Source organism: Dipodomys ordii, unplaced genomic scaffold (assembly GCF_000151885.1).
Source record: "Dipodomys ordii isolate 6190 unplaced genomic scaffold, Dord_2.0 Scaffold26, whole genome shotgun sequence".
In the NCBI taxonomy this organism is placed as follows: Eukaryota; Metazoa; Chordata; class Mammalia; order Rodentia; family Heteromyidae; genus Dipodomys; species Dipodomys ordii.
Window position 1 is genome coordinate 2223812 of NW_012267242.1, and position 12861 is coordinate 2236672.

General features: G+C 43.4%; 1 long non-coding RNA gene across 1 annotated transcript; it reads right to left on the minus strand.

Annotated features, from left to right (window-relative positions):
* Nucleotides 1-558: 558 nt before the first annotated feature.
* LOC105984691 lies at nt 559-12635 on the minus strand. The gene is made up of 3 exons (XR_001175009.1): nt 12570-12635; nt 11373-11419; nt 559-908 (listed from the first exon to the last, which is right to left on the minus strand). It is a non-coding gene; the product is annotated as an uncharacterized LOC105984691 (long non-coding RNA).
* Nucleotides 12636-12861: the final 226 nt, after the last annotated feature.

Sequence of the window (12861 nt, forward strand, 5' to 3'; positions counted from 1 at the left end):
TTCTCTCAGACTCTCTCGCAAGTCCCTCTTGAAAGAAGTCCATATTTCTTCATTTTGCATTTCATTCGCTCTAGAATCTTTGGAATGAGTTACCAGAGAATTAGAAATTTTAGATGTCCCATTACCATTTTTTTTCTTATTTCTGGTACTTCTACGTTTAGACATCTTCGTATTTTGGGTTGGATACCTCTTCTACTTTTATATAATAAATGGCTTTCTCTTAACTTGCTTTAAGGAACCAGCTCTCCTCCTGCCCCCTGCCCAATAATGCTCAGCTTCTTTCCAATTGGACTCTAGGTAAAATCTCCCTATGGCTTCATTGGATGCAATTCATTGGACACAATGAATCTACCCTACTGAAGTCTGAGGGACTATCTGTAGATCTTTCAAGAGGATATAATCTACCAATTATGCACTGTGGTTGTAAGAAAAAAAAAAAAAACGGAATCAGGTGATTGGTTTCCACAGAAACTGATAATACTGGCTCTGTTACTAAGTCAATCTGATACTGGCTATTTTAGTTGTGATGGGCACAAAGCTCTCAATCACTCCCGTAGTGGCTTTGGGAGCTGGGATCACAGCTTCCCCTCTCAGTGACACATCCAGTCTTGACAGCAATGTGTGACCAGCGATGGAATAGGGATGAGCAAGCAGAGCACCCTTGGTTGGTACAGTTCACACAACAGTTATTACTTTGAGGCTTAAAATTCCATCTTAGCTGTCCCAACCTGGGTAGTGGTCACTGTTCAGGAACTTTTGTTTCCCTATGCCTCAAGTTCAAATATCTGCCAATGTTTGAGCAGGTCTTGATGACAGCTGGAATTGGAGTTTCGTTCAGCTGGAAGTATGAAGCTCAGTGGCAGAGCACCTGACCAATTTGTATAACTGCCTGGGCTTGATCCGCAGCACTGTAAAAGAACAAAAAATGAAAACTGCCAATAGCATCAAACATAACAAAAGGGGAAGTTTAAAACTAGGAGAAAAAAAAATAAAAATATAAAGAGGAAAAAAATTAAGTAGGCAAAAAAATTCATTTTCACTCTTGATGAGGGAGCCAGTCAGAAGATCAGAACCTATACCAATCAAAGCTTCTCTTTGGGGGCCTGGGAAGGTGGTAGAGCACTTGCCGCATGCATGAGGCCCTGGGTTCGATTCCTCAGCACCACATAAGCAAAAAGAAAAGCCAGAAGTGGCACTGTGGCTCAAGTGGTAGAGCACTCGTCTTGAGTTGAAGAGCTGAGTGACAGCACCCAGGCCCAGAGTTCAGGCCCCACGACTGGACCCCCCCACCAAAAAAAAAAAAAAAAAGTCAAAAAGCTTCTCTTCGGATCTACCTTAGCTGTATACCCCATGAACAGAGCAATACTGCTAAAGATCCTCCTTTCTCCCCACCCTCGTTGTGCTGCTTGTTATATGAAAATTTCTTTCAGCCCTTTGTATACTAGAATGAGCTAGAGTACACCAAACTGCCACTCCAGTTTTTAGGCTGCATGCTTCAGTAGTATGGCAATGCAAACTAAATTACAATCATATGGGCTGGGAGGAGGTAAGAGAATACAAGTTATCTGCCACCTTAATGTTCCTTCAGGCTCAGTTCTGTACAAAACTACCCAACTATTCAACCCTCAACTCTTAGTAAGTTCCCCAAAGGGCTGATTTTAGAATTGCAGTCCATGTTTCCTACAGCATAAACTCCTAGTGTGTTTACGCCAAAGTCACTTCTCTGAGCTCTCTCACAAAGTTCTGGGGGAAACAGAACAGTACTTTCATTCACCTATATCCTTGCCTACCCCCGAAGTGTCCATGCTGATTAGGGCGTGAGAACATTGTTTCTTGTACTATTCTACCATCAAAAGCCTGTAGACCTAACCAGGTCTCCATTCCTTTGTTAAATTCCAGTGCTCATCTACTCCCCACTGTGGAACTGGACACCTGTTGCTCAGGTTCTATATGGTAAAGAAGCATCAGTGCTGAGAACCTCTACTACACCATCTTGCCTCTTTGAGTTTTCTAATCAGGTCAATTTCACTATTAGTTTCAAAACAAGACATGAAAATGTTTTTTATTGCTGCAAAGTCTCTAACTCTTTAAACTATAAACTGACAAAATAGGATTTAAATTATCTAAGTGACTACAAATGTGATGGTTGAGATAAGGTCAACCAACTCAGTTTAAAATAGGGAACAGTTAGAAAAACCTTCCCATCACCAGGTCTGAAAAAGTTTAGATTGAGAAACATTGCTTTGGGGAAAGGAAGACTCAACAAAGCCTAATCATAGAGACAGATCTAGTGACTAGAATACTTCAACCCCTGTCATGGAGGAAATAAATCCAGATACTGCCTTCATAATATCCTTTCCTAGGAGTACAACAGAAGAGATGGGGGCTCGGGAGGGTTATGGTGAGGAACCAAAACAAACATGAAACATGGGAGCACTACCCCCAACCACCTCTAGGATAAGACTAATTTCAAATATATAATCACACAAGAAAACCTTATTCATGGCACTGAGAAGCAACAGCCAGTTAGTTATCAGGCAAGCACAGTATCATCCTATAGCATCCCAATCCTTTTCTTTGGTTTTTCAATCTCCAAATGCAATCTAGAATGAATTGTACTCCTCCTACATTCATCTTGAAAAAAATGGGGAAGGTAAAGAACTTTTTTTTTCTACCAAGGGCCATTTGATTATTTTTAAGTAAAATTCATGAGGCATACATAATTATCAATCAATACAATACAGAAGTCGTGCACTGAATTCACTTTCATGAGATCCCATTTCTCATCCCCAAATCAACTGCTGCCAGCCATATGTCTGGATATTCAAGCCATCCTAGCACCTAAGCAACAGAACATGAAACTGCTCTTTCAACCAAAGGGGGGACACTAAAACAAAGTGAGCAAGAAAATGAGCTCTTTACTTCTGAGTATAATAGGAGAGACCTCACAAGAATGTAACATGAAAAGAATAATTCAGGGGCTGGGAAGGTGGCTCAGTGGTACAGCACTTGCCTTGCATGCACGAGGCCCTGGGTTCGATTCCTCAGCGCCACATAAGCAAAAGAAAAGCTAGTACAAAGGATCAAATTCACAAGGATCTGGTATATCCAAATTCAGGGAAACTAGTATGATTGCAAAAAAGTAATCAAGTACAAAAAAGAGAGATCCAAGTAGCAATGTGGGATACATCACATATGGGGTTCTGGAGGGGGTTCAACGATGGCCCTCTGAAAGGTTCTTTGGCATTCTATTCCCTGGAACCTATAAATGTAACAACCTTAGAGCCTTCACAGAGGCAAGTAACTTAATCTCATGAGACCATCCTGAATAATCTGTGTCTTAAATACTAAGTGTCCTTTTTTTATGTGGGAAGAGGTGGACATGCCAAGTGGGAAGCAGCAATTAAGAGTTTAGTGTCATCTGAGGCCAAGGAACACTTGGACCAGCTGAAACAAGGAAGGATGGCTCCTTCTCAACCTTCCAAAAAACATTTGCAAACTTTGAAAATTTGTATTTCTGGGCCTCAGAACTGTGAATGAATAAATCTATATATACTATCATAAAGGGGGGAGGGGCTGCAGACAGCTAACATACAAGACCGTTATGTGAGTCTGTCCTGTCAAATACCAAAATGGTTTTGTAGGCTTTTTACAAACCATGGTAAAGGTCTTCTCACCAATTCTAAAACATGCTCTTGGCTGGTCATAGTGCTGTTTGCCTATAATAGAGGCTAAGGCAACAGGACTGTGAGTTAAAGGCCAGCCTGGGATACATAGGAAGAACCTATCTCAAAAACTAAACAGAAGCTGGGCGATGGTGGCTCACACCTGTAATCCTAACTACTCAGGAGCCTGAGATCTGAGGATCACGGTTCAAAGCCAGCCCAGGCAGGAAAGTCCATGAGACTCTGATCTCCAATTAACCACCACCAGAAAACCAGAAGTGGTACTGTGGCTCAAGTGGTAGAGCACTTGCCTTGAGCTGAAGAGCTGAGGGACAGCGCCCAGGCCGAGTTCAAGCCCCATGATGGAGGACGGGGAGTGGGGGGTAGGAAGAAAAGGAAAAAAAAGGAAATAAAATGTGGTCATGGTTTTTTTTTATCATCCCATTTCATCAGAGAAATTACCTATGACTTTGAATTATCTAGAACAGTAAAAGTTTTTTTTTTTAATAGATTCTGATTCTACTCTCTTTAGGCCTGTTCTTTTTTTTGAGAGGGGTGGTGGTGGTGCCAGTCTTGTGGCTAGAATTCAGAGCCTGGGTGCTGCCCAAGGCTAGCACTTTACCACTTGAGCTACAGCTCCACTACCAGCATTTCTGGTAGCTAACTGGGGATTAAGAGTATCATGGACTTCCCTGCCCAGCTAGACCTGTTCTTTCTTAATCGCTGATTTATGAATCCACAGTTATGAAGCAGGCATCATTCCACAGCAGGGGGAAAAGGCAAAGACCTTGCTCTCCTTGTGATTATATAGAAGAAAGGGAAGAAGGAAGGGAGAGGGGTGAAGAGGTAAAAATATCAGGTAGTGATGCAAGCTATGAAGGCAAGAAACAGATCTGGATACGGTTTACAGTTCTGTCTATGTGTTGGGAGGTTCAGTTCTCAATGTGGTAATGTGGAAACCAAGTCTTCAAAAGATGGGGAGGAGCTAGTAGGTGATTTGAGGGTGCAACCCTCAAAAGAGATTATTTCTCCTACAATCCTACTTAATTTGGAGGTTATCAAAAGCTGAACCTGGCCCTTAGTCTCTTCTTCATGACCAACCTTGTGATTTCCCTCTATTTCTTTTTGTCAGTCATGGGGCTTGAACTCTGGGCGTGGGTGCTGCCCTGTGCTCTTCAGCTCAAGGCTAGCACTCTACACTTGAGCCACAGTGCCACTTCTGGTTTACTGGTCATGGTTAATGAGATCAGAGGCTCATGGACATTCCTGCCTGGGCTGGTTTTAAACTGTGATCCTCAGCGCTCAACCTCCTGAGTAGCTAGGATTAAAGGCGTGAGCCACCAGCGCCCAGCTCTTTCCACTATTTATGCTGACACCACTGACAACCATCATGAGGAGCCTTGCCAAGCTGGGCCAATGTGGGCATCAGGCCCTGAAACCTTCAGAACTGTGAGCTAAAGATACTAATTTTTTATATGCATATTTTGTCAGAAGGTGATACACAGGAAAATTCTGTTTGAGATTTCTCTTCTTGCTTAATTTTTTTTTGGGGCCAGTCCTGGGGCTTGAACTCAGGGGCTGGGCACTGACCCTGAGCTTCTTTTGCTCAAGGCTAGCACTCTACCACTTGAGCCACAGCTCCACTTCAGTCTTTTTCTGTTTATGTGGTACTGAGGAATCAAACTGAAGGCTTCATGAATGCTAGGCAAGCATCCACCTGGCCTTTTTTAGCTGAATCTTGAATGCATGTTTATATGTATGTGTGTGTGTATATGTATGTGAGAAGAGCATTCCAGGCAAAGGAAAAAGTACAAAGGAGCTGTAAAGCTTCTTAGCTTTGTGTTAGAAGAACAAGATAATGTGGTTAGAACACAGTAAAGAAGGACCAAAGTCCACAGGAGGTCAGAAAAAGAGGCTTTTAAGGACTTGTGGGATAAGGACTTAGTATTATCCTTAACACAATGGAAAACAGAACCTTAAACAAAAAAGTCTCTGTGTAGATGCTAAAGAACTTACAACTGTTATCCAAAACTGGCAGCAAGTTAGTACTGACATCTACAGCAGAGATCCTGTTGTCTTGGGTTGGGAAGTCAACAGTGGTGATAATGATAAAAGACAGAACTTTGCATATGGCTTTCTAATAAGATACAAGGTGTGAGAGAAAAGGAATTTAACCCAAAAGACTCTTCTGTTTTTACTCCAAGGAACCAGTGAATACTACTAATTATTAAGCTTGACTATAGGGTAGAAGGCTTGGGGTGGGGCCAAAAGTTTGAGATGCTTACTAAATATCTGGTAGTGGGATGTGATGCCATATAGAAAAGTCTGAAGTTCAGAAGAACAATCTGGAGATTTAAATTTGGAGATTATAAATGTAGTACTGGCACTTATAGCACATGACTAGATAAAATAGTCTGAGCACTAGAAGACAAGTCCAAACAATGTCTAAGAACATTTAAAGAGTCCAAGAGTAAGCCCTGGCCTGGTAGAGAAGATGATCAAGATTCATTTTACTTGCAAATCCTTTGTCAACTACTTAAAGATAAAAACATAATTTTTTAAGAAGTCCTGCCCTGGTTTGATGACATATACTTGTAATCCCAGCATAAGGGAGGTCAAGGCAGGACACCAGAGCCTGGGTTATAGAGTGAAACAAATAACTACTAGGGCAACACTGAGTAGCCATGCACAGCAATTCAGAAAGTGATGGGGACAAAGGTCATTTGGAGTGGTCTGAGGAAATAAGTGCATAAGGTGATGAAGAAGGCACTCAAAACTCCTGGGAAGTTTAACTGTAAAGTGATACTGAGCTGGGCGCTGGTGGCTCACACCTGTAATCCTAGCTACTCAGGAGGCTGAGATCTGAGGATCACGGTTCAAAGACAGCCCAGGCAGAAAAGTCTGTGAGACTCTTATCTCCAATAGACCACCAGAAAACCAAAGTGGCTCAGTGGTTCAAGTGGTAGAGTGTTCACCGTGAACTGAAGAGCTGAGGGACAGTGCCCAGGCCCAGAGTTCAAGCCCCATGACCAGCCAAAAAAAAAAAAAAAGAGAGATACTGAGACAGGAGAACATTTGTGAGTAGGGAAGATCTAAAGCCTGGGGAGAACTTTCAGAAGGTATTTAAAATACAAATACTTCTTGACTTGTAACAGTGTTATATCTGGTGAATTTAAGTAGAAAGTTTTGTCAAATCAAAAAACGTGTTTTAGAGTTGGAGGTGTTACTCAGAGGTTGCAAATTCAAACCACAGTACTGCCAAAAAAAAAGTTTAATATACCTTATCTACCAAACATCATACCAACACAGTATACTATCAAGTGTTGACTATCCATATGAGCACACATTTCACAAGAAGCTTTGACTCTTTCCTGTCACTAAATATTGTAAGTCTTGTCTGGGTAGCATACCATTAGATCAAAATTCTAAGTACAAGCCACATGCCAGTGGCACATGCTTGTAATCCTAGCTACTCAGGAGGTTGAGATCTGAAGATAGTGGTTCAAAGCCAGTCCAAGCTGGAAAGCCTGTGAGATTCTGTAACCACCAGAAAACCAGAAGTGGAACTTTGGTCCAAAGTGATAGACAACTAGCTTTGAGCAAAAGAGATCAGAGACAGTGTCCAGACCATGAGTTCAAGCTCCACAACTGACAAGAAAAAATAAAAATAAAAACAAAAAATCTAAATACAGCCAGGTGCCAGTGCTTCCTTCATGCCTCAAACCCTAACTACTCAGTCAAGTTTAAAGCCAGATTTTCTCTCCCAGTAGAAAAGTCTAAGAGACTCTTATCTCCAAGTAACACCTAAAAGCTCCAAGTGAGGCTGTGACTCATGTAGTAGAGTGCTAATCTTTAGCAAAAACTTAAGGGACAGCGCCCAGGCCCTGAGTTCAAGCCTCAATACCAGCACAAACAAAAAACATCTAAATACAGTAATTTCCAAAGTTTTTTGCTTTTGTTTACTTATGACAAATATTCTATACCCCCATATCCAATGGTCAGAAGTTCAGACAGTGCCATCAGCCTTGGCCAATTAGAAAATGGAGTCATCTGGAGAATGGAGTCATCTGACTCACCAACCTGCGAATAGCATCTCAGATAGCATATGTTTTAAATTGGCCACTGAACCTGCCTGGGATCTTGTTGACCTCAGCCACATTCATCTGGATAGACCCATGGTCCTTGGTACTAATGATGTGGTTTGCTGATGGATAACTTCATGGAACACACAGCTTGCCAGCTGTCATGTTACAGGTCAAAGCTGTATCTGCTGTCTTGTAGGTGAGCATACTGAACTCTTAACACTTTCACATCATTTTAAGTCAGACCATCAGAAGTTGGGTAAAACTTAAAATACAGTGATGTGAAATAAGCTAGTGTGGATCCCATTCTGTGAGAAAGTGAAAGGTCTGGCTTTAGAGGAAGTCTGTGCTTTCAACTCTAAATCAGGAAGAATAGCAATGAAAGTGTCTGGATATAAACAGAGATCAAATCTGCTGGTAGGAATATAACCCACTGTGCTTCCATAGTATACCAAATAAATGTTCCTGTTGCTCTTTCAAATCATACAAAATTCATCCTATAAAAGGCATTATACAGATTTTTTTTTGATTGGGCTTTGGGCAAAAAGAAAACCAAAAACCTTTTTTTAAGGTGGGTACTACATCTCTTTGTAAAGCTCCAGTTCTGTAAAACAAGTGGTAAGCAATTAATCCTAATTTAACACCAAAAGCACTTGTTACAAGCAAGAAACTGTCGATTATTTTAATCTCAAATTCTTCCTTACAGCAGTTCTCTACATGAATACATTGTTTCATTTTATATTATGAATATGGAAGCTGATGCTCAAGAGAAAATAATTCACCAGCAAAAAGCCAGGCAAGAGGCATGGCTTAAGTGAGTAGGGAGGTATCCACAAGCAAAGCAAGCAGAACAAGCCCAAGATCAGAGTTCAAGACTAGAAAGGTGGGGAAATTACATTGTGAATCCTAAAATCAGAGAGGGATGATACAATTCTAAGATGGCAAAGACCAGCTGAAATGGTCTAATGGCTGCCTTGTGTCATGTAATTAAATCTTTCTCTACCCTAAGGAGTAAGAGGGAACTGGAAATCGGTTTTTTTTGTGTGTGAAGGGCTTGAATGCTGGGCCTCTTGCTAGAGCTATCTCTCTTTTAGCTTGTTCACTCAAGACTAGTGGGCACTTTACCATGTGGGTCAAACCTCCATTTACTTTCATGTACCAAATTTATGAAAAAATCATCCCCAAACATATCATTAATTTCCGTGATGGTGATTTTGGATAAAACAAAAAGATCAACCATCCTCATGGTGAAATTCTCCCTTGCATGACTTTGAACTGAGACTAGCCTTTTCTCATGTTTCAACTCAGAACACAACTATACCACGAGCACTATGTAAGTTTCCAATTTGACAACTCAACGTGCTAGCCTCCAAAAATGCATGTCAGTTCCTTATTAAAACATCATATAGGGCTGGGAATGTGGCTTAATGGTCAAGTGCTTGCCTAGCATGCATGAAGCCCTAGGTTTGATTCCTCAGTATCACATAAACAGAAAAAGGCAGAAGAGGTGCTGTGGCTCAAGTGTAGAGTGCTAGCCTTGAGTAAAAGAAGCTCATCGACAATGCCTGGGCCTTGAGTTCAAGCCCCAGGACTGCTTAAAAAGAACAAAACAAAACAAAGAACAAATCCCCCTACAATATACCTATTTTACTGGTTCTGTTTCTAGGGAGAATATGAAAGACCTGTCCTCCTGTTGCTTCCACAGGCTATGTTCTTACACTGACTATATAAAGAGGAGGCAGACTAAACCCACTCCATATATACCTCAGCCCAAGCTGTGCCTGGTCTGTATTGTGAATGGGGAGATGAATAAGGTGGCAAAAAACCAAACCAAACCAAAAATCTATTAAAGATCTTCCAAACACACATCACTACTTTCTTTCTTTTTTCTTTTTTTTTTTTTGGGGGGGGGTCCGGTCATGGGGCCTGAACTCTGGACTTCAGCTCAAGACAAGTGCTCTACCACTTGAGCCACAGAGCCACTTCCAGCTTTTTTCTTTTTGCTTATGTGGTGCTGAGGGAGTCGAACCCAGGGCCTCAGGCATGCAAGGCCAAGAGCTCTACCACTGAGCCACCTTCCCAGCCCCATCACTACTTTCTTGACATAATTAAGAGTGGATCAAAAATAGAAGTTTCCTGATTTATAATTTTGCAGAGGCATTAAGTAATGCCAGAAAATACATTCACTGTAACATACTATTTATTTTCAAAATTCAATCCAGATAGAAACATTTTGCTGTCATTAGCTTTCTATAAAAACTGAGTTTTCTTAAATTTCATAAAATTCCAGTCCCCTTAGATTTCTGGCTAAAGCTGAAAAGATCCCCCTCTTTAACTTCCAAGAAAGAGGATAATTACTTTGTTTTACTTCCAAGGAAGTGGTTATCCAAAAGCTTCAATGTAGGCCCAGAGTGCTAAACAAAATTCCATTATCTTGAATCTAAAATTACACTATTCTCTTTAGATTTTCCTCTTCCCTCTTCACTGATGGGCATGTTGGAAATGCTGGGAAGGTGTGGGAAAAAAAAAGAACTTTTGCCCCTAGACCAGCAATAAAGGTCAATAGCACAAGACTTCAACTATTAAACTCATCCTTTCCACTTCAAATGTTTAATCTGGCTTCAGGAATCCACTTTTATTCATGGGAACAAAACACTGTCCAAATTAAAAGCTCTTAATACATGCCAGAGCTATTCTAGATGTGAGATATACAAAAACAAAGCTGTGCTAGCACTCCCAAGAGTAACCTGTAACAGATGTTCAAAAAGAGCAGGTAACACCTGGTGGGAGGGAAAGGCTTTGCAGAAATGCTAATAGGCTACCAGTAGGATACAGGTAATGATTCAAAGATATTTTTAGAGAAAAATTGCCAGTTGGGGAATATGAATCTTAATTTCTGAACATGAATACTTTTAAGGTTTTTGCATATTATATATTCACACAATACTAATCCACAGAAATAGAAATTAGCTAAATTTGAGAACGTTATTCATCATCACCTCTGTTCAACTTAGGACCCTTTCAAAATAGGCAGAGGTTACAATTGCAATAAATTAGGACCAAGACCCATTTATTGTTATATGAACACAGAATAGTATGCATACTCCTGAATGTATTTGTTACATAAAATAATATTGTATTTTATGGGGCTGGGAAGGTGGCTCAGTGGTAGAGCGCTTGCCTTGCATGCATGAGGCCCTGGGTTCGATTCCTCAGCACCACATAAGCAAAAAGAAAAAAGCTGGAAGTGGCGCTGTGGCTCAAGTGGTAGAGCGCTAGCCTTGAGCTGAAGAGCTGAGGGACAGCGCCCAGGCCCAGAGTTCAGGCCCCACAACTGGACCCAAAAAAAAATTAAAAAAAAAAACAAACAATATTGCATTTTAATCTTGAGGCTGTTCTAGACAGTGAAAATAACCCTTAAAAAGCTTGCAGGTTTCCTATGTGCATCTAATGATAAAAAAAAAAATCGAAATAAACTCTCCAGGAAATGGAAACGGGTTTTTTAATTTGTTTAAAAAATAATAAAAATAGCTTGCAGATTCCATGTTTGTATGTGAAGATTTTGGATTTACAAAGGCCAATGTGGTATTTTTTGGTAAAGCTAATTTTAAAAAATGACACTTACATTTTCCATTCATATATCTTCAAGACGATTTTCACACTTTCCTATTCCTTTAGGAAAAAAAAAAAGAGGGGAAGGGATTAGAATTAAGTTTTAATGACCAAACTACCAAAACAATATTTCCATACTACCATGTAGTATTTCTGGGACTTTCCAACAATACCTTATAAGATCAAAGGCTTTGCACACCGTTGTATAAGCAAGCTGGAGACAATCCTTGCGAAACCTGAGGATGCTACTACCTACACCCACAGAATGCAGGTCACTGTGACACGGCACACACCACTCTGCGAAGTCAAAAGTGTAGTTCACTTTTCGCTGACCAGGCTTCTTTCTAGAACTTTTCCTCCCCCCCCCCCAAAAGAGCTCGAGTGTCGATTTCACCAGATGGTCTGGCACTCCCGGTTCTCCAGAACCTTAGCTTTTATCTGGTTCCTGGAAGGTCACCCTAGTCCTCGCCTGGCTCTGTCCTGGGTCTTGAGGGCATCCGTGGGGGGCCCCTGGCTGGGCGCGCGCCCCAGGAGGGGCCGAACACAGACCTTCCCCCCAAGTGCCCAAGTGGGGCGCGAAGGCCGGGAGTCGGGGGCGCCCCCACACACCCACCTGGGCGCAGCTCGCCCGGATGGGGCACCCTGAGCCCCCTCCCAGGCCCCTCGGCCACGTGCCTAAGCCCGTTTGAATCTGGAACCGAGCTGAGGGGACCGGTCTGGCCCCCCCCCTCCTCCCCCACCAGGGCAGGTCGGCGAGGGAAGGGCCGGCGCCGGACCCGCGACCCCCACCCGGGCCAACCTCAGTGTGACCCCTCTGCGTCCCCCAAAAGCCATCTGCGCTCCTGCTCCCCCCTCCCATCGCAAACGGAGCGGGCCCGCCTCTCCTCCATTGTCCGCCGGCCCCGCCGGCGCGGCCCGCCACCCGCCTCCACGTGGCTGCTCCCTCACCTCCGATCCCGGTAACCTCAGCACAGGCGGGGCCGGCCCCCCGCCCCCGGAGAACTTTCCAGAGCTCTGCCCGCCCCCCCCCCCCCCATCCCCGGCAGAGCGCACGGAGGCTCCGCGCACAGCCCGGCGACCACCCCGGGCCTCAGGCCCGACCCGGCTCCCGCGCCGGAGAGCCGCACTGTCCCACTCACTCACGGCGGCCCGGCGGGGACCCCCCCCTCTTCTCGGGGACCCTGCCCCCCGGCGACCCTGCCCGCCTCACCTCGCGCGACCCGCGCGGACGGCCCGCCTAAAATTAGAAAGCGGCGTGGCGGACGCTCACGTGCGCGCCCAGCGGACTGAGTCACGGCCACGCCCCCTCGCAGAGGACGCGCTGACGTCACCCGCTTCCCCGAAGGGTGACGTCAACGCGCCCGCGGGAGGCGGTGGAGACAATATTCAGTAGGTTTCGCTGCCTTAAAGGAACCGGGTCTTAGGTTAGGAAAGGTTTTTGAGGTCAATGCTCCTCTCGCCTCAGGGTGGATTCGGGGTTCGACTTTGCCCTTTTGAGCCGT